General features: G+C 36.1%; 1 long non-coding RNA gene across 1 annotated transcript in view; it reads left to right on the top strand.

The window, feature by feature from the left end:
• Positions 1-838: 838 nt before the first annotated feature.
• LOC142027289 (uncharacterized) overlaps positions 839-25,856 on the top strand; it is a 72,807-nt gene continuing 47,789 nt past the window's right edge. Inside the window, exons 1-2 of the long non-coding RNA XR_012649075.1 lie at positions 839-964; positions 13,505-13,560. This is a non-coding gene — a long non-coding RNA (uncharacterized LOC142027289). The remainder of the gene's footprint in view (positions 965-13,504; positions 13,561-25,856) is intronic.

The raw sequence follows: 25,856 nt of genomic DNA, 5'->3' as shown, positions 1-25,856 counted from the left end.
AAAGTAGTTTGGTCAGCCACAGCCGCCTTTGCTTTGGTGTAGAGAAAGGAGCAAAGCAATTAACCTCTTTTACTACATTATCAATGTATTTGCATTATCCTTCCTTGGGTAATAGTCTATATAAATTAATACTTATATTTATTATTCTAATTCAAATGTTATGGAGTTTTTCTGCTTTAGAAAATGATTGTGGTGAATTCTTTCTTTCACTGCTTTGCTGGTATAGGGCTATATCACTGATCGAAGTGACTTTGGGTACAAAGTTAATCTCAGTTTTTAAAACTAATAAAAATTCCTGTGTTGTTCATGATGAGATTCAAGTTTGCACAAGAAATATACCTAAAGAATCACAGATAGTATAAGAAAATAAAACCCTTTAGGTAACAAGTGTTTCTACATGGCTTTATAGTATAAGATTTGCCTGCCGGTATTCCAACAGGATACCATCGAGGTGGAAATGAAAATCACTGAACACTGAGTCACTGAATTTCCCTCAATGTGTCACAATTACAAAACGAGCTTCTGCTATATGAGTCTGATCTACTGTGAAAATGTACAAATTATTCAGTTGCTCTAGAAATGCCTCATTTATTACCTATAGTGAGAAACTCTAATGGGTGAATCATGAGTTTGACTTTACCACTTTCCCCCAGAATCTGATTACAAGTCCCTTTGTGTCATGTTTTCATGTAGTTTTAAGAGGTATAAGATACATTTCATTTTGAAGTAATTCTATTTCTGCTTGGGTTCCCTCAGTTATGCTAGAAGGAGTTCAGGAGGCTGAAAGTATTTTTGTCATACGCGGGAGGAAATCTGATCACCTGGGAGGGAGCCTGCTCTGGATCAATAGCTCACCACACTGGAGGATGCAGACCGGTCCATGATGTATACCCAGACAGCTATGCTGAGGAGCATGGAATGGGATCATAAACTTGCCATTTCTGGCTTCTTTTAAAAAATAAAGGTATTAGTAAGGGGCAAGACGCTATGATGTTGGGGGGGGCGGGAATTTTTAATCCCCTTAGCTATATATGTAACAGCTAGTCAGAATACTTGCTGTGATGGCCACTAGTTATTACCACTTTAGAAAAGGAAAATACCATAAGGTCATAGGTGGGTTCTTGCTTAATAAGATGCAACACTCAAAAGATCAGTGTATATATGCAAAATAATTGTACTGAAATTTTTTATTTTTTAGAAGCTTGTTGATGTGTGGTTCTGGACATTTTAGTCTCTCTATTTCAGTTGACAATGAAAGTTAGAAATTTTTGTGGAAGTAGAAATGCAGAGCTTTTAGCAGCTCTCATCAAGTGTTAAACTTTAAGAATAAATGTGTGTGGCATAATTACAGGAAAGTACAAACTGAAAAGCAAAGCTTGCTTGCTGCCATGGTATATTTCAATATACCAATGAATTTTTTTATATATATATATACATATATATATATGTATATATATTAGAATATTCCACTGAAGAGTGGAAGAGAAATTGAGTTAAACTGTAAAGATAAAATCCTCTTTGGCTCAGATCTGCAGACATCTGCAAAAGTGACTCCCTGCGGTTGTTAGCCTACTCAGGACTTTAGGTCTTTGTTTGCTGGAGAAGTCAAAACTAGCTGGAAACTGGTGGGAAAGTCACCATGCTTTTGTTAATGAGAAAAATAATTCGAGAGAAAGCTTGTTTTTCTGGAGGACAGATGAAGAGGAACCAGAGATCTAGAGCTGATCAGTTAAAGAATTTGAGGATTTGAGAAAAAGCCAATTTTTCATTACTTCTGTTTTCGCTACAGATCAGAACACTAGTTAGATTACCAAGCTCTTCTGTAGAATACAGGATGAGGGAAAAATATCTATTTCCTTCAGTTGAAGATTGAACTGTGACTGTCTGATCTTGCTTAACTCCTCCAAGAGGCTTTTACGCTGTAAACTCTTTCTTAGCAAAGAGAAGGATGACCTGAGTCTGAGAACTTGCTCTTTTTCTGTTACACCTGAGGAGTGAATCCTGTGCAGGAGCATGAGGACAGAAGGAATTTAGGGTGAAGATTATGGGAAGAATTAGGCAGAGTTGAGTAGAATCAGGACTGTGAGAAAATATCTGATGTATATATGTGTACCTTCAAATAGGGACAATATTCCATTCTTTGTGTTTTGGCATTTTGCGGAAGTGCGGGAGGAATTTAAATAAAGTGGAAATAATAAGCCCTGGGCTGCTTGGAAATAAGTGGTTCATGTTTTCATCAAATTTGAGTTTCCTTCCCCTGCTTTTCTCTCTTGGGAAAGTCCTATCAGACACTAGAGAAGTAAGGATCATAAGAGAAGGAAGATAATGTAATGGCAACCCTTATTTACTGAGAGAGGATTTGTTTACTATATTTCGTTCTCTTAGGCTTTTTGATTAAGCATGACATGAAGAGATCAAATTCCTTCTGTATCACTGCTGTGCTATGTCTTTAGGAAATGATTTGGATGGGGGATACTGCAGCAGCCTTCTCAGAGAGATATTTAGATTGCTTATGCTCTTGTATCTCCTGTGTCCCTGCACCACTGACTAGATTTTTATCATCTCCTGTAAAACACTAAATGAGCTTGGCCAGACAAGAGACTGTTATGAATGATGATTAATGCCATTTAGAGAGAGAAGCTTTTCATAAATGAGGGTGGAGGCATGCTGTGCATCTTTTTGGTAACTCCTATGAGACAGTGTGGCATTTCAGGAGAAGGCATATAAACATAAAACTGGCCTGGGGCAAACAGGCACATGCAGAAACCCACACTATCTCAAAGCTGCCAGACATGGTTAGTGGATCAGCTCTCCCCTGAAAGGAAGGAAAACCTTAGCCGCCAGACTTGTGTAATGCAACGTTAACATTTATGGGGCTAATCCAAAGTCCTTTAAAGCTAAAGAGGATTTTTCCTCTGTAGACTTCAGTGAGTTGTAGATTGGACTTTATATTTAAGTGTTTAAGCAGTGCTTTTTGACTCATGACAGTTAAATCCCTAATTAAGCCATACCTTTCTTATCCCGATTATTTTATTGGCCTCTCATGTTCTTGTCATTTCTTCTCTCTTTTACCTTTCTATTTGGGTAATTGCAGTTCTATTTTGGCATTAACATGAAATTTAGAATGATAAAAATCACTGTAATCAAGACAAAGGTTGACAGGTAGGCCAAGACCCTACCATCCCTTGTAACACTTGAAATTTTTCTTTCATAGTGATTTAGGAAAGGCTGTGTCCTGATTTGCACTGAGATTTGCTGACAAGTTAAATAATACTTTAAAATGTCCAGGAGCTAAATTTCCATACATATTTTTCTCAGTGTCATGATCCTGTTGACTGTTAAAAAATGGTATGTCACAGTATAAAGCATACTTCAGCTGTTGGATTTTCTTATTCCATCTTATGGAAATGTTACTGTTTCTAAAATCCTTTGTAAATGATTCTGTAGAGCAAGGCTGTCTGCTAGGTTATCAGCTCAAGAGCTTTAGGTAGAAAAGCTGTCTTGGTGAGTAAAGGCTTAACATCACATGGTCTGTGAATAGGTCACGGCAAACAGGGTATGGAACACTTCGCTGCTGAGTGATATTTATAATTGCTCAGATGGGGAGAATGACATTGAAAATGAATAGAAGGAAAGAAACATTTGGTATAGGGCAGCTGGATGATATGTCTGAAATGTTACTTCTTGGTAGAATGTACAGAGTGTTATCTGAAAAAAGATTTTCTAGGGTCCATTACCAAGAGTTGTAGATATGTTGGAGCATGAACAATTTAACTTCAACAAATAGAATCCATTTTGTTAACCTCTCCTAGGGGTTTTGCCTCCACTCTATGAAACGGCATGTTAGCATGCAGGAGTCTTCTGGCTAGAAAAAAACCCATACAAAGTTACCATCAGACAGTCAGTTCAGAGCAAGGTTAAAAGAAAGTTGTGTAAGTTGTGTTTGCTAACAGCAGGAGGGAAGAATGCTGCCAAATGACATATTAGGAGGCAAAGACAAAGCATTTAGCAAGGCAGGGTGAGGGACACCTAATAATGAAGGTAATAGAGTCAAGCTGTTTCATCACTCCTTTCTTTGATAACTTTTACTTCTGCCAGGGCTTCTCCTAGTTTCTCCTGAGAAACCAAATACACAGTTATTTTTCTCTTGTCCTCTAAGGAAAAACAAAGCAAGCAATGTATGATTTTTTTCCTATCTTTATTATTTTCTTTGCAACCAGGTGATAGTTGTGGGAAACATCTGTGGGTTTCTTCTTTCCAATATACACAACAATATATCTGTTTCAATATCATCAGATATTTGCTCTTTAAAAGTTGTTGTTTACCCTCATAATATCTGGATTGTGTTTTGCTGTACTGTCCTGAAGACAATAGATTTTTGAGGAACATATACACAAACAGGCATGACAAAGTTTCACTAACAGAGATTCAGCAGCCTGTCTATTGCCTGGCTGTACGGGTGCTACCAGCAGCACTGAAAGAAGGTTGTAGTTTGTGGTTATACTAGAACACAAATTAAACTTACTAACCATGCTATATGGTTTTTTTTCCTATTTATTTTGCTTGGGCTTAACTTACACTGTTTAACATGTGTTTCTTGGACTCAATTCATGAAGGTACTTTCTCTGGAAATAAGAAGCTTGTATTTTCTGCTACACCAGCAGATAAAGTGTGTGTGAAATGTCATTTAAGCAGGGGCTATGTTATGAGTTTCCCTTTCCCCTGAAGGAAAAGCAGTATATCACTGTACTTCCTCAGGACCAACCTGGAGGATTACTAAATCACAGAGAAGAGGCATCAAGCTTGTTGGTTTCCCATTTTTTTCTGACACATGTAAGAGAGAGAAAGAGAAAATGCATGTGCCTGTCCTTTACTAGCTGAAAAATAGCTCCCTATTTCTTCTGCCTTAGTACCTCTCTCTAACAAGCTGGAGATTGGGTAAAGGTTTACTAGTACTTGCTTCAACATGCCTGTTCCCTGCTTCAAAATTGGGAGAGGAAGGAGCAGCTGCACAAGCAAAAGGTGGAGAGGATTGTTCCTGGTAGTAGAAAGCACTGCCATCACAGCAACAGTGGTTAATGCTACTGTGATAGCTTTGTGGAGTGGATTGGGGGCCTGAGTACTGTCTCGTGGGACTTAGAAATAGTCTGGAGCTATCAATATTTCCCTGAGCCTAAACACATTGTTATCACTCTGCAGATGCCCCTTGAACTTATTTATAGCTCCACAGGAATTGCTGAGAGTGTTTTGACTTCTAATACAAGTATCTTTCAAGGCTATAAATGATCATCCTGCATCTTGCGGTCATGCTCTGGCACAAGCAGTATTGGTAGAGGAAGGTTCAGGGACAGGACTCCCATGTATACAGTCCAGTTTTCCTCTCCACATTTTACTGGATAGTCTTATCGACCAGTGAAAAACTGAGGGAATTTTTATTTCACTTTTTATTGCTGTTGTTACCAGCATGTTCCCCCCATCGAAGGTCCATACACAGACAGAAGTATATTTCTACTAGTGGGACTGAAAGTAGCTTTCAGGGATAGCTGAACAGGCTCCATAGAACTCAGCAAAATCAAAGAGGGAAAACTTTGTATTACCTTGGATACCTGTGCTCTGAGATAGGCAGGGGCTCTATACATGTCTTTGCCCAAGTTAAAGTGGATTCCAGTAGGTTCACCTTGAATGTTGCCTGCAAGTAAGACTTATCATTTCCCAACCCAGATATCAGAGGTCAAATTGACATGCGCCTCATGAGAGGTGGATACCTGCATTTGAATATTTGATAGTACTGATACAAGATCGTAATGTTAGTAAGTTCTTAGGGCATAGGCACTTTGACTTTCAAGCAGTAGTGTCAGGAGGGTTTTTCTACTTTTGCCACCATTTATCACTAGACACTCTGACCTCCCCTATGGTCTAGCACTTCTCCTTGAGGTACTCCATCCCTTGACAGAAACTTCAGCAAAAAGTGATGCTGGAAAGAAAGGTAATTTTGTCTCCTCCTTTGGGCATGACTTGATGTTAGCCCAACAGGTCCCTGAAATTGTTAATGCCTTGGTGTCTCTAGCTCTTATCTGGGGGGAAAAAAAGGCTGCTGTGTTATGCAAACCTGGCTGCACCATGCAGCATGATAAGATAAAGGAAAAGCCTCCCGTCATATGCATGCCAAATAATGCTAGCATCATTTAGACACCACAGAAAGCAGTGCTAGCAGAGTATAGATAGAGTGCCTATCACTGTAATTCACAGCTTGCAAAGCATGGTGAAATAGAATTACTAATGCAGCTAACAGTCTTGAAGGGAAGAGTCCTTTCCAGAGGTGGCAGTTTTTTGGTAGTGCTTTCTGCTCTCTTTGCAATCTTGGGACAGAATTAAAGTCTTACTAAGTGGATTAAATAAAGGATGTCATTAATTTAAAAACAACCTCCCTCAAACCCTAAAAAACTAGCAAATGCACCAGTAATGGAATTTCTGCCACATGCTAACAGCAGCAAGATACCTCCTACCTATCATTTTACTTTAACTTCTCAGTTTGTTGGGCATTTTTTTGGCATGTATTCCTGTCCATATGTTTACTTGTTTACTATACAATTTGCAAACCCTGTAGCATACAGATGGTACAAAATAAAGTGAATAAAAATTAATAGATTCCTATTAGCTTATTTTAATTAATTGTATTTATATTACAAAATCCATTTTGTTTCCATCTAGAAGTAGTTTAGACATCAGAAGAATGCTGAGCAACTATTAAATGTAGATTCCAGCCTGAGTGCTAAAGCAAAGTAATTCTATAAAATTTAATAGCCACTCAATTTGATGAAAATTTGTTGCCAGATTGTTTAATCAAAAATTTGTCATTGTTTGTGCAATGCATTTCGTATTAAAATGTCAATAGTTTCTCCTGGTTTTGTTTGTAGAAATCTTAAAGAAAAGCTTCAATAAAGCACAGCCATTGCAGTATCAGGAGTTCACTCCAGAAAAGCGTCAGCCCATTCCACTTAATTTTACAAGCGGTGGATCGTTACATTTCAGGTGAAGTTAATGGCACATGTGGCAGAAGCATTCTGCAGGCATTAAGTGTATCTGACAGAAAATACAAATGTCATTTGAGAAAATACAAATGTAGTTTGAAGCTTATTGTGAGAATGTTTGCAGCTGTGAGCTCTTTATAAAGGGTGATCTTTATGTTCCTCAATAATCTTAGTCATACCATTAAGATGTCCATCAACCTTGTGAAGCAGAAAGCCAGCAAATGTTTAAATTACAGGCCTTTGGTAATTTACATTGACCTCCTATGCATCATGTGATTTATAAAGAAAAAACCATAAATTGCTGCACCCACAAAACCTTTGATGACCACACTGGATAATGATGAGCTCTCAGAGAGTCATTTTTCAGTTGCATACAAAATATGATACACAATACAGCCGAGAGTACACATTGTTAAAAAAAATCAACACAGATCAAAAAAGCAATGCAGTGTTACATGCAGGCCTGTTTACCTTCACAACTTACATTCTGTGGTCTAGAAAACAAATGCAAACATAAGAATGCAGTATATCTATGAAGACTAAAACATAAAATGAAGTTGAAAGAAATACCATATCCAAAGTCGCAATACAGTAAGCAGAGAAGGAGATGTCAAAAACATGATATTCTAAAGCACCGGTTGTCGTCTAAGAGCTTGAAATGTTTTCTTACGCTCTTGTGCTTCACGTAGACTTTAGTTCTCACTGCTGCACAAGAGGCAAAATATGTTCCCTATTTTGTCTTACTAACTATAAAGCCACTCTCAACTTTGGTCCAAAGGGGATAATGTATCACCTCTATAAGAGCTCTTGAGCATTGCCTAATATTGGCCTCAAAATCCAAAACCTAGAGTTAGATAGTAGTTTAATTCTTAATAAAGGAAACAGTTGTTACTATTCTAAACTGGGAGACAACAATCACTTTTTCTTTAATTGGACCTGGGAATTACAAGCACTGGAAAAGATTCCTGTTTTGAATGAAATTCTCAAAGGGCTAATGGATGCCCTTATTTCTCTGTTTATTGACTAAAAGGTCTTTTCCTGAATCCTCCAGAAATGGTTGTCAATAAAAAGGATGTGTCCCTTTTCTAAACCTGCCTGAGAATGTGAACATGAATCATGTATGGAAGCTCTGTGAACAGTCAATAGTTTTTAAGAAATATAAAGCAGACCATCATTACAAACATTTCTAAAATAGCTGTTTCCAAACCTTAAATTTAGATTTAGTACACCTGTTTGTTGAGTTCTTGAGAGTACATATATTGTGAAGTGTGAACCAATCCAGTAAGTATACCATCAACTGTATCTACAGAAGACTCTCAGGCTCTTGCACGTATTGCATATATTTGTATCTGACACTGCCAGTGAGCTTTTAGAGTGATAGTTTGGAACAAGGATCAACGTGAAAAAAAAGTCAAGGTACTAGCTAAAATTTGAGTCCCTGTTGCTCATAGTTAAATAAAAGGCAATTACTTATTTGAAGTTAAATACAAAGATTAAGAATGGCTAGTTCCTGCTGTAGGTTCATGAAATTTACAAAACATCATGCAGTGCAAAGTTATCATTTGTTAGTTTTAATTTCACTGACAGCATGAGTATGCATACATACATGTATGTACACATATCTGCCAATAGTGTTTGAAAAGGATGTTTTGCCTTACTAATGCTTCATATGAGGTACGTGACACTCCTTTTTTGTCTTTTTATGGGCTAAATTCTACATATGCTTTCCCTTTCAATTCAGACTCTGTGAGCACATCAAACCAGAACAATACATACATAATGCTGAAGACTTGCATTTTATATATGCATGCTTTTGTGCACATCATGTTTTCCTGCAGGTCTTACAATAATAGCTGTAGCATTTTTATTTTTTCTGCTTTCAAAACATACTGAATGATAGCTTTGAGATGAAGTTTGAAAAACTGAAATGAACAGAGCTGTCATCTATTTCTGTACGTGCTGGTATGTACCCTCAGGCTATATCACACTCAGCATAGCCCTTTAAAGAAAGTTTTTCAAGGCGAGGGAGAAGACTCTCCTACCTGCCTTTTCTGCTGTCAGGTTCAGGGCAATTCAGGTATGGTTCAGCCAACTGAACTTGCACCAGTTATGTCCTTTGCTATATTTCTTTCTCTTGGGACATGCTAGTTGAAGTCCAACACTTGGGGTTTTTTTGATATCTTTGCCTTTGTAACTGATTTTGGTTTGAATTAACTTTCCTGTGACTGAACTGCAGTCTTGTATGGAAACCATTGGGTTGGGTGATGGAAATGGTTACTGATAACCTGTGCACCAGACCAACTATCACCTGTTGCAAGTGGTAGTCTCTCAGGAACAGCTTGTATTTTATTTTTGCTTTTTTTTTTACTGAGGTACTCTGCTCAGGTGTCCCTGCCAAAGCTGTAGGATAGACATGAAATATTAGCTTGCATGCTGACAACCAACTTAGTGTTCTATGCTGTGCTGTCTAGGAGGTCTGTGTTGTGTTTTATGACCTGGATAAAGGAAAAGTCTGGGCCTGTCAAAGACTGCACAAAAAACCCCCTGCTAACATTTCCTCACCACTTGTCTTGCCTGATTTCTGATTATACAGAGTTAATTATTTGTCTTTTCAAGATCCTAGGACTCTTACGAGCTGTATGAATCTGATGGTTTTGCCTTTTTAAAGTGATGGAATGCAGAACTCCAACCAGACTTAACTTATTAATGTGAAATGATGTTATGTAGTTGACAATTTCTTTTGTCTTTGTCCTAGGATCTTCACAAGGCAACTGTTGTCATGAGTATTTTGTGTTAGAACTGAAAAATTTGGAAAAGGTATTAAGGAATAAAAGCTATCCTTCCTCTTTTGTGGAAGGTTAGGAAGTCCGTAGGTGCTTTATAAAATTTTTTTCAAATAATTTGCCATTTTTCAAGGGATAAAGTTGAAAGGCTTATTTTCAAAATCTTTATATAGAGGTAGGTGAGATTTAGATAATATGATGAATTCTAGGGCACAAATGCCTAGACAGAAAAGACGAAGGTTAAAAGCCACTGAGCAGAATGCTATACTTTTGCTCTAAAAACCTACTTCACAGGTTGTGAAATAATGTTAAAAGAAATACACAGAACATGAAAGTGGGGCCTTAGAGCTTCTGTGGTTATGGTAGCCTTTTAAGGGACAAGTTTTAGTCACCCAAGGCACATTTTTCAAGGAGCTATTTCTGCTCTTTGGCCCTCCTGAAATATTTTGTGTGTGTGTATGTGGCTTCTTTGCATATATGTGGGACTGGGTCTTGTTTTCTACCATGTATCCTTCTCAACATTCACAATGCAGTTTCTCTGTATGTTATTTTCTTGTGCATGGAGAAATAAATGATATATCCTCATGTTTGTGTGCTGGTAAACCTTAGACTGAAGGAGATTACATGTATAAGACAGAATGGCAAACATGTTATTGGATTCTAGAATGCAGGACAAAACACTTTCAATACCATTTATTCCTTGTTCATGCTCTGTACAACACATTTTGTATGCAAAATATATATTTCTTTTTCCAAAGCATCTAGAACACTCCAGAGCCATGAAGCTGTAACTAATAATAGTAACTGAAGATTTTCAGGCATCTGTTTGAGCTGAAATAAGAATTTCTGTTCCTTAGGGAAATGAAAATACTTCCACATTGTACTCATCTTTAGTTAAAATGAAAAGTTGAAAACTTTTTTCTGAGAATAAAACATTGAGCAATATTTTTATTCAGACCTTTGTTTCTAATCTAAAATTTAATTTGAAGTTATTAACATAACTGATTTCAAGTTGGTTTCATGTGAACTGGATTTTTGCAAGGTGTTGATTTCCTTGACTGAAATCACAGAGGATCTGAAACCAGTTTTGATTCCTGGGTTCTATATTTCCTGGAGGAAATACCAGTCCTATTGGTATATGTGCTGTAACATAACTCCTTCCAGGTCACACAAGTTCTCTGCCATCTGAAAAGAGGGCAGTGATTTAATGGAAAATGTAGATCTAGGTATATTGAACTGATTTGTAATAGTTGGACAAAGGAAAATGTTACAGGTTAGAGTAACTTAAATGTCCTTTCTGTCTTGGCAAGGAGTTACGTCTTTTGTCAAAACTAAATGGACTTTGCTGCAGACCATTCTAATTTTGCAAAATCACCATTATTTAGGAAAAAGGTTGCTTTGTAGTAACTTATTTGCTAGTATTACTCAATAACTTAACACTAAGGAAATGTGTTGCTAAAGTTTTTGAATGCAAAGTTTCTGAACTGTAGTTCCTAAGAAATTGCCTTCAAGCTGACAGTCAGTAAGGCTTCATAAAGATTTTGTACTTGATGCATATTTATCTCAAAGGAATTACACACACACACGTGTGTGTGTATATGTATGATAAAACAATAGTCTCTAAATCAAGTATTAAGCAATATACAGGGGAAAGTAGGCAAAGAAATTAAACCTTTTATTCAGATCTTCAATACACTATGAAGGATGAATTGGTCTGGCCAATAAAATAATCTGTTTAAAGATTTAATGACCTATTTAATTACTTGTATAGTGATTAAACATATCAAGAATTGGTAGGTAAGTAAGTAGAGAGCTATTTTAATTGGCTGGTTTGTAGGTTGCATACAGTATGCAGAAATGAACCCTTAGTTAAAAAAGATATTTGTGTTTATAGAGTAACAATATTTTTTTCCTGTTTATTTAAAATTAACACTAGAATAATTATGTAAACCATTTAGCCCCACCCCCCCCAGCTTTACTGTCCTTAGCTTTAAATGTCAATATAAAGGTTAGCCGTTTTGGAAAATGGGTTATACTAAGCAACACTGAAGTTTTCTTTCCCTAATTTTAAAACCAGATGGTCACACATGGAAGAATCCTAGAGTATGCCCATAATGTTTACTTGATAAACACAGTAGAAAATGTTATACCGCTGCCAAGCCTAAAAACTGTTACCAGTAGGAAGCTGTTCAACTAGGGTCAATCGCTATAATGATATAGCTGTAACCTGTGCTTCTTGACACTAACGGGTCAGGAACTTCAGGCAAATTTTAAGTAGATCAAAGGCAACAAATTTCCCACAACAACATGAAAGAGAATCAGTGCTCTTCAGGAAGACGAAATCAACTCTAATTTAAATCAACTAGAAAATTTCTATTAACTGTAGACCAAATAACTGCATCTAGATTCATAACCTGAATAAGCACATATGTGACTTTAAGTATATGAATAATCCCACTAAATTAACAGATTGAGTAATAATTTGGGGAGAACACTGAAATTGGAGAAATTCTTATGAATTAACATGTTACTATCTTGGAGGTAGCTTCCAAAGTGCCTCCCAGTATGTTAACAGGAGTCAAGGAAAAAGCTGTGCCCAAGTAGTAGAATAGATATCTGCCTAAATATTGAAAACTCTTGGTGTAAACTCTTGTTGGAAACAATGAAATAAAGATGCATACAGAAATAAAGGTGACTGTAATGCTGGAAAAACTTTTGCTCTTTGGAATATTTTTTCCAAAATTTAAACTTTTCCAAAACACACATACTTTCAATGTAAATATACAGTCACAAGGGCACAAATAAATTATTCCTGGCACTGGTATCATTTTATATGTCAGCAAAATTCTTAAAAATCCCATTCATTTGGTAGTGTAAACTTCTGTTGTTATTTTGGTCTTGAGTGATATGACAGCATTAAGTAAAAAAAAAAAAAATAAAGTAAAAGGAGGATTGAAATGGACTTTGGTCTCATTCAAAAGGAGGAAGTTGCTGCAAGACTGCTAATGGTGTGTATGTGCTGACAGTCAAAGTAATGTGTCTGGCCCATAACCTGCAGCATAGGAATGCCTGAATAATTTATTGATGGACTTGGTAACTTGTTCGAACTTAAGCAGAAGGCTATTATGTATTCAGTGCAAGAGAGATTAACACTGTTAAGAACAGTCTTGCTGTTTGCCATCCAGTTTGGGTGCTTGGCTTGGTGTCTGATTTTCATGTGCCATAGGTAGTTTGCCTTTGCTGGGCCTCTGTTTATGATGCAGCTGTCATTGATGTTGCTGCGACTCTTCCCATTCACTTTGAGGAGCGTTGGACTGAGTTGCTAAACTACAACATTTTCTTGCATGAATATCAATGGAAGTGGCATGTACATGCCAGATTTCATTTTATTCTTAATGCATCCTGCTGGATAGAGTGCATGTTTTGTTCATTCAGTGGGTATGAAATACCAAGACCTGTCAGAGAGATATTGGATGCAATTATAGCACATTTAGAGTACTATGCTATGAGAAAATGGTTTCAGAATAACTGGTAATTTATTCTATGCAAATTGTTTCAACTACATGGTGCAGAATGTATAATTGACAGCAATGGATATCATAGCAATGTTAGCCAAATTACGTTAAATGAAAGTTAAATCTAGGTCTGCTTTATTTCTTTTGAATAAAATGTGATTTTTTTTGTTTTTAGTAAAAATGAACCCCTTGCACATAAGGTAGAAGGAGTTGTATATTCTGCATAAAGAGGTAAGTACAGTTTGTGTTTATTTTTATCTCTGGGAGTTTTTCTGAGCAAGAATTTGCAGTTTGTTGTTAAGGTCTTATTAATGGGGATCTATCAGGGAAAAGTAGTGATGGTCCAGCTTGGGGTATACTTCCCTCCATTAAAACATTACAAACAAGGCATTGTGTGAATATAAGCAGACAGAAACTCTTAAGTTGCTGTAGTAAAGAAATAATACATGTTAAGCAATTTCAAGTGATCACAGAAATAACATAACTGATTTTAAATCTCTCTTTGACCCTGATTTGTGTTCTCATCATCCACTTCTATAAATAGAGGAGTAACTTTAAAAAAAGTGACCTTTTCTATTGAGTACAAATTAGGCATTATCAAAATCAGAATGCCATGTACAGATCATATGCTCACATTTTAAAATTCAACTTACAGAATTGGGCAAAGTGCAAAAAAGAGTCCCAGAATGATTCAAGGAGCAGTAGTAATGCTTATCAGGGAGATACATAAAAAGCTCACACTTTACATTTGAGAGAAAAGCCTGAGAAGAAACTTGATTGCAGTGTACAAGTACTTTTACAGGGAGAAAGAGCCAATTGCTTAAGTACTTTGTAATTTTCCAGGCAGAGAAAGACATAACAAAACCCAGAGGCAGGAACTGGAATCAAACCAGTGAATACATTTTGAACAGTGAAAGTGATTAAGCCCTGAAACAAGCAGTAGCGGATCCTTCATCTCTCCAAAAGAACATTGTCTGCATTCTGGAAAGCATTAGCTAAATCTAAGCTACAAAATTTCATACAGCTGTATTTGGGTGACATAAAATGAGCTGATCTGGGCGATGTTTGCCTGGATGATCTTATGGCCATAACAGCAATTAGGAATGGGTAGGGAAAAGGAAGAGTTGTATGTTACTGTCCTACCATCCAGTAGGCAATATACTTAGTCAGCCTAGATAGCATTTCCCCCTGCCCCTCTCTAATGTCCTTTACAGGTAACAGAAAAAGAACGAGGTACTCTAAGGGGTAATTTAGACAAAGAGTCAGTGAGGGACGCTATGAATTAACCTTTGCTAACTGACTCCCTTTCTATTGACCAGAGAAGGAGTATAGATGAGTTGGTGTGATACTTCTCCAAATACTTCCTTGCTAAATGAAGTTTTGAGACACAAAGCTCTGTTTGCTAGGGAGAAGAAAACTCATCTGCTTCTATGACAATATTTCTTATCTACTTAAAAAGAGTGATCTCTGAATTCTCACAGGTGAAGGCAGCTTTTAGATTTGAAGACACACAGTATCAACTGATTAATTTTAGAGGTACTCTGCAGAGATCTGTTATAAATCAGGTTCCAGTATAGATTAAATGGTTTCTGTTTTTTTTGCAGCAGCAATTATTAAAAAAGAATTTTGGAGTGTCCGTCCTCCAAAACTGTATCCACAAAGATGGTCTAATAGCTCGTCTTATTACCCTTCAGCCCAATAATAATAAGTTGTGGTCACTGTGGGCAAAGAATAGATTTTAAAGGAAAACAAGCCATCTTGATGTTAGTGGGCTGTTAAAAAAAAGGTACTGAATGAAAGAAGAGTATGAAAATCTTCCGTGGATGTTTGCTGGAGTATGTTTCCTAGTTACAAGCTTCAGTGTTGAGTTCAAGTGCATTATTCAAATAGATTTGAATGTCCCTACCTATAGAAAAGTAAGGGCAGGATAATTATTATTGAGCATTGAACCCAAACAATTTAATGTTTCAATGCTGTCAATATAAATCTGGCTCTAAAATTAACAATTGAGACATGGACCTCTGGATTTGGAATGAAACAAACCTTGTGTAGAAATAAATGAACATTTAACATTAATTTTGCAAGACTTAAAAGCTCTTGGTAACATTCCTTAATGAGTGATTGCAGGGGGAGTAAACATGCAGCTTACTGGCTGGCTTCAGCCTACAGAACCTCATATTATTCTTGTGACTTTATGGAGTAGTTTGAATCCCAATCTGTGGGGCTTGAAAAGCATGAAAACTTCTACAGATGAACTAAAAGACTGAATTTAACTAGATTAGTGAAATGGTGTTAAATACCAATATAGACACTCTTACCTTGGGGCAGGAGGGGATGCATTTAATCCCAAGTGTAGTTGTTTCAAAAATAATTATTAGTTTGGACAACATTTACAAAAGGAGCTATGCTGTTGTTGTTACTCTGGCTAACTTGTGTAGGAAAACTCATATTAGTATATGAAGCCCCTTAGTAGACTGACTAAATCATTTTTTATGGACAAATAACCTCATAATTCTCATCTGTTTCTGTTGGATGTAGTCATCCCTACTTCTTATAAGTTCTTGTCTTGTTTTTGCATTTAAGAACAGTTCCAACCCTGGGTAGAGAAAGAAATTTTCAGCTTTTCAGGAACATATACTAGTCTCCAAATATATGGATGAGAGATTTCTACATGTAGCTTATAGATACTGCTTGGAGTAGTGCTATAAACATGCATGTTTATCAACTGTATTTCTAATATATAATATAAGTGAATGCAATAAAATTTTAAGAGTTTCTTACAGTTAATTTTTCATATGTGTTCTTTCTGCCTTTAGTAAGTATAAATGTCATACAAGTAGCCAAATTTAAGACCAGAAAACCAAGACAGGGCAAAAAATAGCATATATATAGTACTGGTGAACCACGACAATTTCTGGGTTGCTAATTAGAAAACAAAGGAGCTTGCTTTCCCTCAGCCGTAATCCCTTTATTGTCTTTGTCCATTCCAATTCATATTATATTTATAAAGACATAAGCTAAAAATGATGAAATACTCTAGTGCTTCCTTATATGAAAAAGTACATGAAATAAAGCCCAGTATTAAATACGAAAAATAACCCCACAGGTTTTTATCAGACCAAAAATCAAGTAGGAGACTAATTCTCCCGACTCCATTTCATTGTAGGACTGAGACTATTCAGGCTTCAAAAATGTTTGAACAACTATAAGCATGTGCTCAGGATTTAATAGTTGATACTAAACAACATATTACATGGTTGAATACAGGACAGAATCAGAAATTTTTGTTGACATGAAAGTTCATCCCTCATGTTGACTGTCAATGCAAGATATAATATAAGTAAACAACAAAAAACCCCATGGCTATTTAGAAACAGAATTATTTTCCTATTCAGAATACTGTAGCAGATTTTAGTTATTTACCTTATCTTGTCTTTACCATGGAAGTATGTCTCTAGCGGAAACTGGCAAAATAATGACAAAACACTCAGGGTAGCTATTGACTTCTGATGCTGAAATTTACTTCAAGATAATCTCCACACTAATGAAATCCTCTCAATGTAATTATTCCTCTTGAGGAATTTTTTAAGCATTTCTACTTTTATTGACTTGTTCAAATGGACAACTATTTTGTCTTTCTCTCTTCTCCAATAACAATATTGATTTTTCTAAAATAAAACAGTCAATCAGTGTTTACTGAATTTGTAAGGGAAAAAACAGTTACCTCCTCAGAGCAACTTCAATTTCACTTCTAGTGAAGCTGTTTTCACCTGGAATTGTTCATAAATTCACAGTCTGGCTCTATTCATTGTTGACCGGCAAAATGAAACTGGTTATTCGTTTGAACTGTATTTTCTATAAGGATTTAATAAACCAATCAATATTGTTTGCATTGAAGCATCTTGTATTGTACAATGCAGTAGTATCCTTGAATTGAAGACAATTAAGTAGCCAATGCCAAAAGTGAAAGAGAGCAAGCAGACTTTGAAACAGTCTGAAGAATTATGGCAAGACATAGGATACCTTTTCCAACTCTCAGATTAGCATCAGAAGGCTAGTTTAAGGCATTAAATGGTATTATTTCATTAAATAATCACATTTTGTTATTTCATCAGAAGACTTAACAATGTACATTCTGTATGCAGGCCTGAATGTTTCATATTTTTTAATCATATAAAGACGAAGAAAAGTGGTTTGTTTTAGTGTTATTTGGCTGTATAGCATCCATGTGTGTAGCTTATGCTGTTCATAGCAACATATGTGTGTTTCCACATGGAAAATGATGAGTGGTTACGGATGAGTTGCCTTGTGGGCCAAATGTACCTACACACCTCTGAAAGGATAACTGTTAAGCAATAAATACAGCCCAACTGAGAACATAAAAATATAATAATTGGAGCTGTTTCCACATGACTAAAAAGTTGAAACATTTTCACTCAATGTTGGTAGATAGTATGCACAGTCAGGTTTTTTTTTTCCTATCTTTTTAAAACAAAAACTTCAATTCATTCATTTTTTAATACAAAGTTTGTGAAAATTTGGGTGGTTGTTCAGTTCCTACACAAAATGCTGTGCTCTAATAAACCTTTTATTCCTCAATTCTTAAGGAATAGGATTAAATGAACAGTCTGTTATTTCTATTGCATGTAGGGGAATTAAAAGAAAAACAACCCTGTGAAGTGTTCTAAAAGGCATATAAATCAAAATATGGAATCTGCATTTAATTCCACTTAACCTGCTAGAAAATGATATTGTGAGTGGAGAAAGTCAGAATGAAACGGAGAGGATATTTGAGTCAGCAATAAATGTAGTATCTTCTTTCTGAAAATAAATTAAATGACTGATTAAAGAGCATCTGTGAGTCAATACAATGGCTCTGCCCTGTGTTTTTTTTTTTTTTTTCTGGATGAATTTTTCTTATATATATCCATTAGAAGTACATTTTGTTTAAGAATGCTGTATAACATTGTGATTGCGAGATCTCGTGTCATGTTTATAATAATTTCTATTCCTGTTTAAAATTTACTAACAATATAGACATTTACTGAATCATGACTGAGGTTTCAATATGTTATTAAATATTATAATCCATGCTTTCCTTATTAATGGGTTTTCTTTCTCCTGTTTTTTGAGTAATCATTTTCTTTCTTTAAACTATTTTCCATAATTTCTTCATTAATAGAGATACTATGCATGAATGACACTGAGTCATCAAATATAAAAAGTTAAGTGTGTTTGTTGTAGGTGTGTTTGCGTACGTGAAGAGCTTAAAATCTGTTGAAATACCAGATAGCAACACTTAGGCAGTTATTCGGTTCATAATAACATAAAACTTCTAAAGAAATTAAAGAAGTATTAGTAATTTAAATAAAAGGTTTCTAGTCAACTATTTATCCACATCCATGCTTATTAATAAATTTAATCATTTATCCATTTTTAGGCTAGAGTTTAGTTTGAGTTGGTTTCAAGTGGTGCTGAAAACTTTCAGGCTGCTTTACCTGTAATGGAAGCCTCAGGAAACAAAAGTCTTAGATGAGAGGATTCTATAAATAATTTGTCATGAGGAGGAATGTTTGAATTTTGTGAAAATTAGCATTTCTGTCAGATACTGGAGCTACTGTCTGGCTGGATGTTAGGGCACATCCAGGGTTATTATAGGTGTATAAGCAAGCAGTAAGATTAATTTGGTAACTGATGAAGTGTTGAGCTGATCTGGAAGCTCATATCTGTATTGAGTTTATCTGTCTGTAATTCATATCTATGTTAAACTTTGAAGCACCAAAAGCAGGCTTAATCTTTTCTTGCAAGGATTGTGTTTGTTCTGTGTCATAACCATCTTTGTTTCTAAAAAGTAATTTCTGAGGTAGAAATAGGCTTGTGCATTTACATTTTAATTAGTTTCTACCATTTTATTAGCCAGGTCAAAACTCACTACATTTGCATGAAGATTTCTGCTTTCTCAAGTGGATTTTGACTGGGACTCTACTAAGATGTCTCTTTGTAAGTTTTTCCAAAGTCAGAAGATTTTTTTCCTTTTTGGGAGTTACAAACACACACACACACCTCCCACCCCAGCTCCCCCACCCTGCCCCCATTCTCACACAGTCCAGCAACACTAGTTTCTTCACTTGACTGACAAGCAAAGTGGGTAAAAATTGACAGAAACCTCAGAGATACACAGTCACCAGAGGGAACTCTCCTGGTGGCATTTGGTTACTTATATGTAGGTGTCTAGGGCCACCCTGTGCCCAGCACAGCTGAAGTGCTATAGGGATGACATTAGATTTCTGGGAGACCTGTTCCATTCTGGAGTGACAGCATGAGGCAGGGCATCTGAGAGGCCACATACATGATAAGATAACTCATACCCACCCTGTCTAGCCCAGAAGGAATAGTGGTTAATAATAATGGAATAATGGTTAATTCCAAATAAGTCTTTGAGTTTGCCAGTGTGTGGTAAAGTGCCCATTTGTTTGCATAACTTGTTTTCTTGGGTACCTTTATGTTCTTGGACGTTGTGAATTTTCAGCTCAGAGTAGTCAAAAAGTTGCCCGTTAGTATTTACCAGTTGCTAATTGTACTGTATTTGGCAGTTCAAATACCTGGCACTTTTGCTTTCCTTCTTCTACTTCCTTGGCTCCAAATGTTATGCAGGGATTTAGTGGCCAGTTTAGCAAAAGGTAAATGGTATTGTTTTGGGCAAGTCAGAATGCAAGCAGGTGCTTTGTACACAAGTCCCACACAGCTCTGCCAATGCACTTCGATCCTGTTCTGTAATATCAACTGTCTAGTTTATTCCTAGGCTGCTCTTGAGCCAAGATGCTTGCTAGACATGGTAAATTGTACAAAATTGTCATTTTATGCTGCAGACAAATGGAGATTCTGCTGGGAATGCCAAACACATTTTCAATTTTCTTAATTTGGTTTACTTTGCACAAAGAGAGCATTGCTAGCTACTGCACACTTATATGTGAGAAACTGCTTTACCTTTTCAATAGGTTTTTAATCTTAATTTCATTTTGTTGTTTCTCCTGATGTTGGGTGCAACTGTTGTCTGTCTCTGGAATGTCTTTTTCGTCTTTCTCTTTTGCTCTATAGTTATTCAAGGCAGCAGGCTTGGATAGTGCTGGGCAGCATGCCTGTTAACAGTTTAAGCTGATTCTAAACTTTGTGAGAAAGTCCTGAAGAAGAAATTTCTGCCAGCAGCTTTAACCTTTAAATATTACCTGCTGTGTTACAGTGCTTTTTCTAGAATAAGACTAATGTTATGTTTTAGTGATTTCCTGTGGCAGCTCTCAAGCAGGCATTATGTTCAACAAAGATATTCCTTATGAGAGTAGTATTGAACGAATAATGATCAGAAATATCAGATCTCTCAGAAATACATTAATGTGGTGGAAAAGCTATTTCTATCTCCTGTAATATCTGTAGGCACTATATTCCATATTGACCATTAAGGGTGGTCAATAAGTGGAAGAGCATGGCAATCTTCAAATATTAGCTTTGAGCAACGTGTTGCATGTGACGCTCTTTAATATTGAGCAAGCAAGAGCAACTGAAAAAAGAAAATGTAAGAGGATGCCTGCAATGTGGTACTTGCTTACTGTTTCCGTTCAGCAAAAATGGGACCAGCATCTTGGAGCTTTTGAATACCTCTTGTGATGTATCTTCTTTCCAGAGAATGGTGTTTAAAGTTAATGCAGAAAACAAGGTCCACACTGACCTTAAAAGCTCTGTCTTTCAAGTCAGGCTTCAATTACTGTATATTGAAATTGACTAGGAAAATTAAAAGTTCCTTCTTAAAATATAGCATAGTAGTGACAACTCTTCATTCTTCAGAACTCTCCATTCTTGAAACAAAGTTGGTTTCTTCTGGAGAGCATTGGTAGAGAAAGAGAAATCTATAGAATTAAATCAAACAAAAGAATTTAAATGATACATATCATCAGTAAAATTATAGTGGATTGAATTTCTAAAATTAAGTGACTGAAGAGCTGTTTTATTCTTGTACTTTTGCAGTTTCTGAAGCCTCAGCCCACTAATCCTTTTCATCTCTAATTTTGCAAGATGATATCTTCATGTCTTGCAAAACATTCTTTCTTTATTTCATAGAGTGTCAAGTCTGCAAAGAAATTAATAGAATTGCCAGTTGGGTCTGCCAGACTCTTTTGATTAAATAAGCAAATTGTAGTATTGAAAAACGGTCTACAGCACTGTGCTCCATGGCTGCAGTTAGAGAGCCCAGGAACCATGGCTAGAAACAGGGGCAAGGCAGCAGCTAAACCAGGATAACCATATAGCTTGCTTGTAACCTTGACAAACAGGACAGTGCAGAAGTAATGAATTAGTGAAGCAGTCCAAAAACTGCTTTTCCCATAGACTAAATAGCATACTAAGAACCAGGCCGCTAAATTTATAGGTAAATCTATCTTCTTCTACTGTCTCCAGACAATGAAAGAGACTAGCTTTTCCTTTAGAAAGGCAGCTTTTATTTTGAAATTGGTAGTTCAGATCCTGGATACTGGAATTGCAGTGCAGAGCTTTATTTGCATTGGAAGGATGGCTGGCAATGGGGGGGAAATTATAAACGTGCCATAATAACTCTAGCAAAAATATTGTCACACTTGTAATAACACAGTTCTCATTAAATATCGATTTCACATTATAAACCAATTTGTATCATGCTGCCTCATGATAATATAAAAATAGATGTAATTAATTTCAGCAGCAATTAAAATAATTGTCGACAGAAATAAGATGACATTTATAAGCTGAATAGAGGAAACTCTTCTCATTAATGCTCTTTACTGGAGCCTCTTTAGATGTGAGACTGCTAAATCCTTCCTTAAACAACATTAAGACCATCATTAGTATTGTTAAAATCCTTCTTTTTATAAAACTTGCATAGCCTTTGAGCTTCTCAAGGTTGCCCACATAGTATCATACCAGCTGTCAAAGCTATGCAGAATGCAGTTATCTAGAAGTGCATGATATCAATGACCTTTAGAAACAACCAATGAAAACCAAATGAGTAGAGCAAGGGAAGCACCGGTAGGTGCAACACCACAGGCTGTAATTTCTAACATTCTTTAGATGCAATTTATGCCAGATTCTTCATTTGGACAACCAAGAACCCAATTCACATAGTTTTGCGTTATTTTTTGTCCACTTTTTAATTTGAGAGGTCTCAGAACTTATATAGAAAGATTCCCTAAGAAATGTGGATAAACCTAGTGGTTACTTTTAATACAAATTTTACTGTTTACTTACTAGAACTCTGTTAGACTCTTTTGACTGGCATCTCTCCATATCTATCAGTTGTGAGTTTCGTAGGAAAAGCTAGTATTACTTGCTGTGCTACTTTTATCCTTTTGTTGGTATTTATATTTATGACTATAAAGAGCATTTAACATCTTGTTATTCTATCCCACAGGACAAGAAGAAATAAAAGATAAAATAATTCAGGCTTGTTAAAAATTTATTGTTTCAGAGTGCATAATTTTGGGGCTTTTTAATAGAATCACTGTGAAAAATTAGGGCTCTTTTTTTTGTGGGGAGAAGTTGCAAAATAATATGAATCAGTTTTTTAAAAAAGGAAATGTTTCTCCACTACCAATTCATCTTAAACAATTTACATTCATGAATCTGCTTCCTCTTGCCAGTAGCTGCCTAGTTGTGGTAGGTGAGGATGAAAGGAAAAGAAGAACCTGTCTCACAGTGAGCTGTGGCAGAAGCCAGGATAGAACCAATTTTCCTGGGCAGCTCCTGTGTGATGCTAGGAGTGCTGCTTAAGCCAACCTTTTCTCCTTCTCCCCCCTCCCCCCCCAGCTCTTTTTTTTTTTTCTTTTTACACAAAAAACTCAAACCCAACAAACCCTGAGTTTCATTCACGCGTTCCTTGTTTCCTGGGTGCCAGCCTGACAATGCTCTCAGGACTAATACGCAGCTGCAACTGAATTCAGTAGAAATTCTGGTGGATGCTCTAATAATAAGTGGCATAGAAAGTCACATTAGGAAATTAATAGCTTTGTCATCAGAACTGCATTTGAATAATATATGATATATAAGGCCTAGGGCTATCCAATTAATGATGAAGAAAGAACAGCCTATCAAATAACTATTCGCTAAGTCAGCATCATCCATTTTGTATACTGAAAGAGGAAAGGTTCTATGAAGAAGAAAAACTATGATTCTGTTAATTTAATACTATACCATAACACATACTTACAACATTTCTGAAGCAAGTTTATATGTCCAACAGCTAGTAATATGACAAAGAATCCCTATTAAGATTTCTTTGAATTTTCATGTAGAACAAGTACATTTTTATTTGTTTTAAATGTCTGTTATGAGAATCATGGTGGCTGAAATTTTGGTCACTTGGTATTTGGAGTGGGTGTTTTTACTTGCTAAGCTTCGAGTTTCTCATTTACACTGGAAACACTGAGAGGGAAATGGGCAAGGAGACCATGGGAGCTTGCTTTGTTTTCCATCTCACCATGTCTTGTAGTGTGTTAGCCATACACTGTCAGATTCTGTTAGAGCACATCACATTATGGCCTGATGTGACAAGACAGTAAGAAGCAATGCAAAGAAGAGTAAACCAGTATATTCAGACATTCCCATCCTACCCCTTTCTGAACATTTCAAGTCCCTAATAGGTATAATCCCAGCAGTCTGTTTGATCTCTTCATGGGAGTAGTTCACACTGCTTCTTAGGGCTAGCTGTTATAGAAATCCACAGTAGTGTACTGTATTTTTGTGATTTTTTTCCTGGGAATTTAATTTCAGAATGCAGAAACACATGTATCTGGAACACGTAAATACTAGAATTATCACCAAAGCTTAGACCATGTCAAATGATACCCTACCTGCCTAGTTGCTATCTGATATCTGATGCTTTTGAAGAAACTTCCTACTATATATTTGGTCTTTTTTTTTCATATATCTGAATTAAACATAATGGTTGCTCCCATTTGGCAAACAAAGAAAGCTTCAAAGCTAGAAAAGAGTAGAAGAAAAGAGCTACTTCCATTATAGTTCCTATTTGGGATAGGACATGTACTTAGCATGAGTTCAGTTTATCCACAGCTGCGGGCTCTGGACTGATTTGGAATAGTTGGAATAGAGAGAATAAAAAGTACAAAGCATAGATGATTTTTTTTTTTTAAATGATAAATGAAAATTTAAACTGGTTTCAGGAGTTTATGAGTAGCTTTAAGGACATCAAGGTCTGATGTTTTATGTTTGTTGAAATTAGTGGGAGTTGCAGATGCTAGTTTATCCTTTAAGAACCCATATATCAAGCATTTTGTAAAATGCTACCAGCTCTCCTGTTGACATAGTTTAAACAGTTAAGATGACCTGAAGTCCTTAAAGGAATTGTATCTCATAGTTTAGCAACTCAAAACTACTTAATCTGTTAATTAGGCTAGCTGCTGTAAATTGTCAACATAGTTTAAATCAGGCTACAGTCCTCAAATCCAGTTAACCTTTTTCACTTGGTTTCATAACAGATTTTGAGCTTCACTTTTGTCAGCTAGTTATGAACACAGTAAAGTGAGAGACAGGTGAAAGATCACAACCATAGCTTGTATGTAGCTCTAGGGGAAGAATCTGCTTTTAGTCCTGCGTTTGCCAGCCTGCACTTGAAAGTCTGAGCACTGTTATGTTCTTAACAATCTTCTTTTTCACTGTTCTCATTTTTGTCTTCTTTATTTTCTGTTTTGTTTTCCTAATCTATTGGTTTAAAATACATCTCTGAGTACAGCCCCAGATCTCTAAGCACATTAGCCTTGTCCTCCATTTAAAGAGCAGAGCTGGCCAACTGCTGGATTTTCCTCCAGCTCTGAGATATAAGCTACTCACAATATTCTGCAGTTATTTTCTTTAAAGGCTGTTTATATTTTTGCCCCTGCTTTTTGATAGTTAGATACCCTTTAAAGCATTTCCAACAATTTCCTTCGTTTCATAGTTGCTGCTGTTGAGAAAAGGATTCCTTTCTCCAGATCAAAACATTTGTCTGGACCCTGTTGCCCTCCATGCCATCAAACATCTGTTGTATCTTTTTGTAACTGCCTTGTGGTGTGAAGTGTTAAATGTCATTGAAATGGCAGCCTGTGGAAAGAGTGTACAACAAATAAACGTATGATCTGTTTTTCTGGGATTCTGGCAAGCACCCCTGTCAATGCATACAAATACAGAAAAAGTGTTTTTCTACACTTATGAGTAGAGATATGTCTCCCACACTCAATCTTTAACATTGCTCCCTTGCTTAAGTAGTGACAAATTCAGTAACTACAATTAAACAACCATTCTTCTACACCTTTATGTAATTAATCTGGTTCTATACAGCAGAGAAAATGTCTGTGTTTTTTTTTTCCTCTCTCTCTTTGTTTTTCTTCTTTCTTATTTTTCCTTTAATATATTTCAACGACATTTTGTGGTTGTTGTTCTGGAACATCAACACTGTTAGAATGAAGATATGCTAAACAACTAGGTATGCCTTAGTTTTTGCTGATTAAAAA

Source organism: Buteo buteo, chromosome Z (assembly GCF_964188355.1).
Source record: "Buteo buteo chromosome Z, bButBut1.hap1.1, whole genome shotgun sequence".
NCBI classification, from domain to species: Eukaryota; Metazoa; Chordata; class Aves; order Accipitriformes; family Accipitridae; genus Buteo; species Buteo buteo.
Note: the sequence above shows the minus strand (reverse complement) of the source record. Positions and strands in the feature narration are given on the sequence as shown.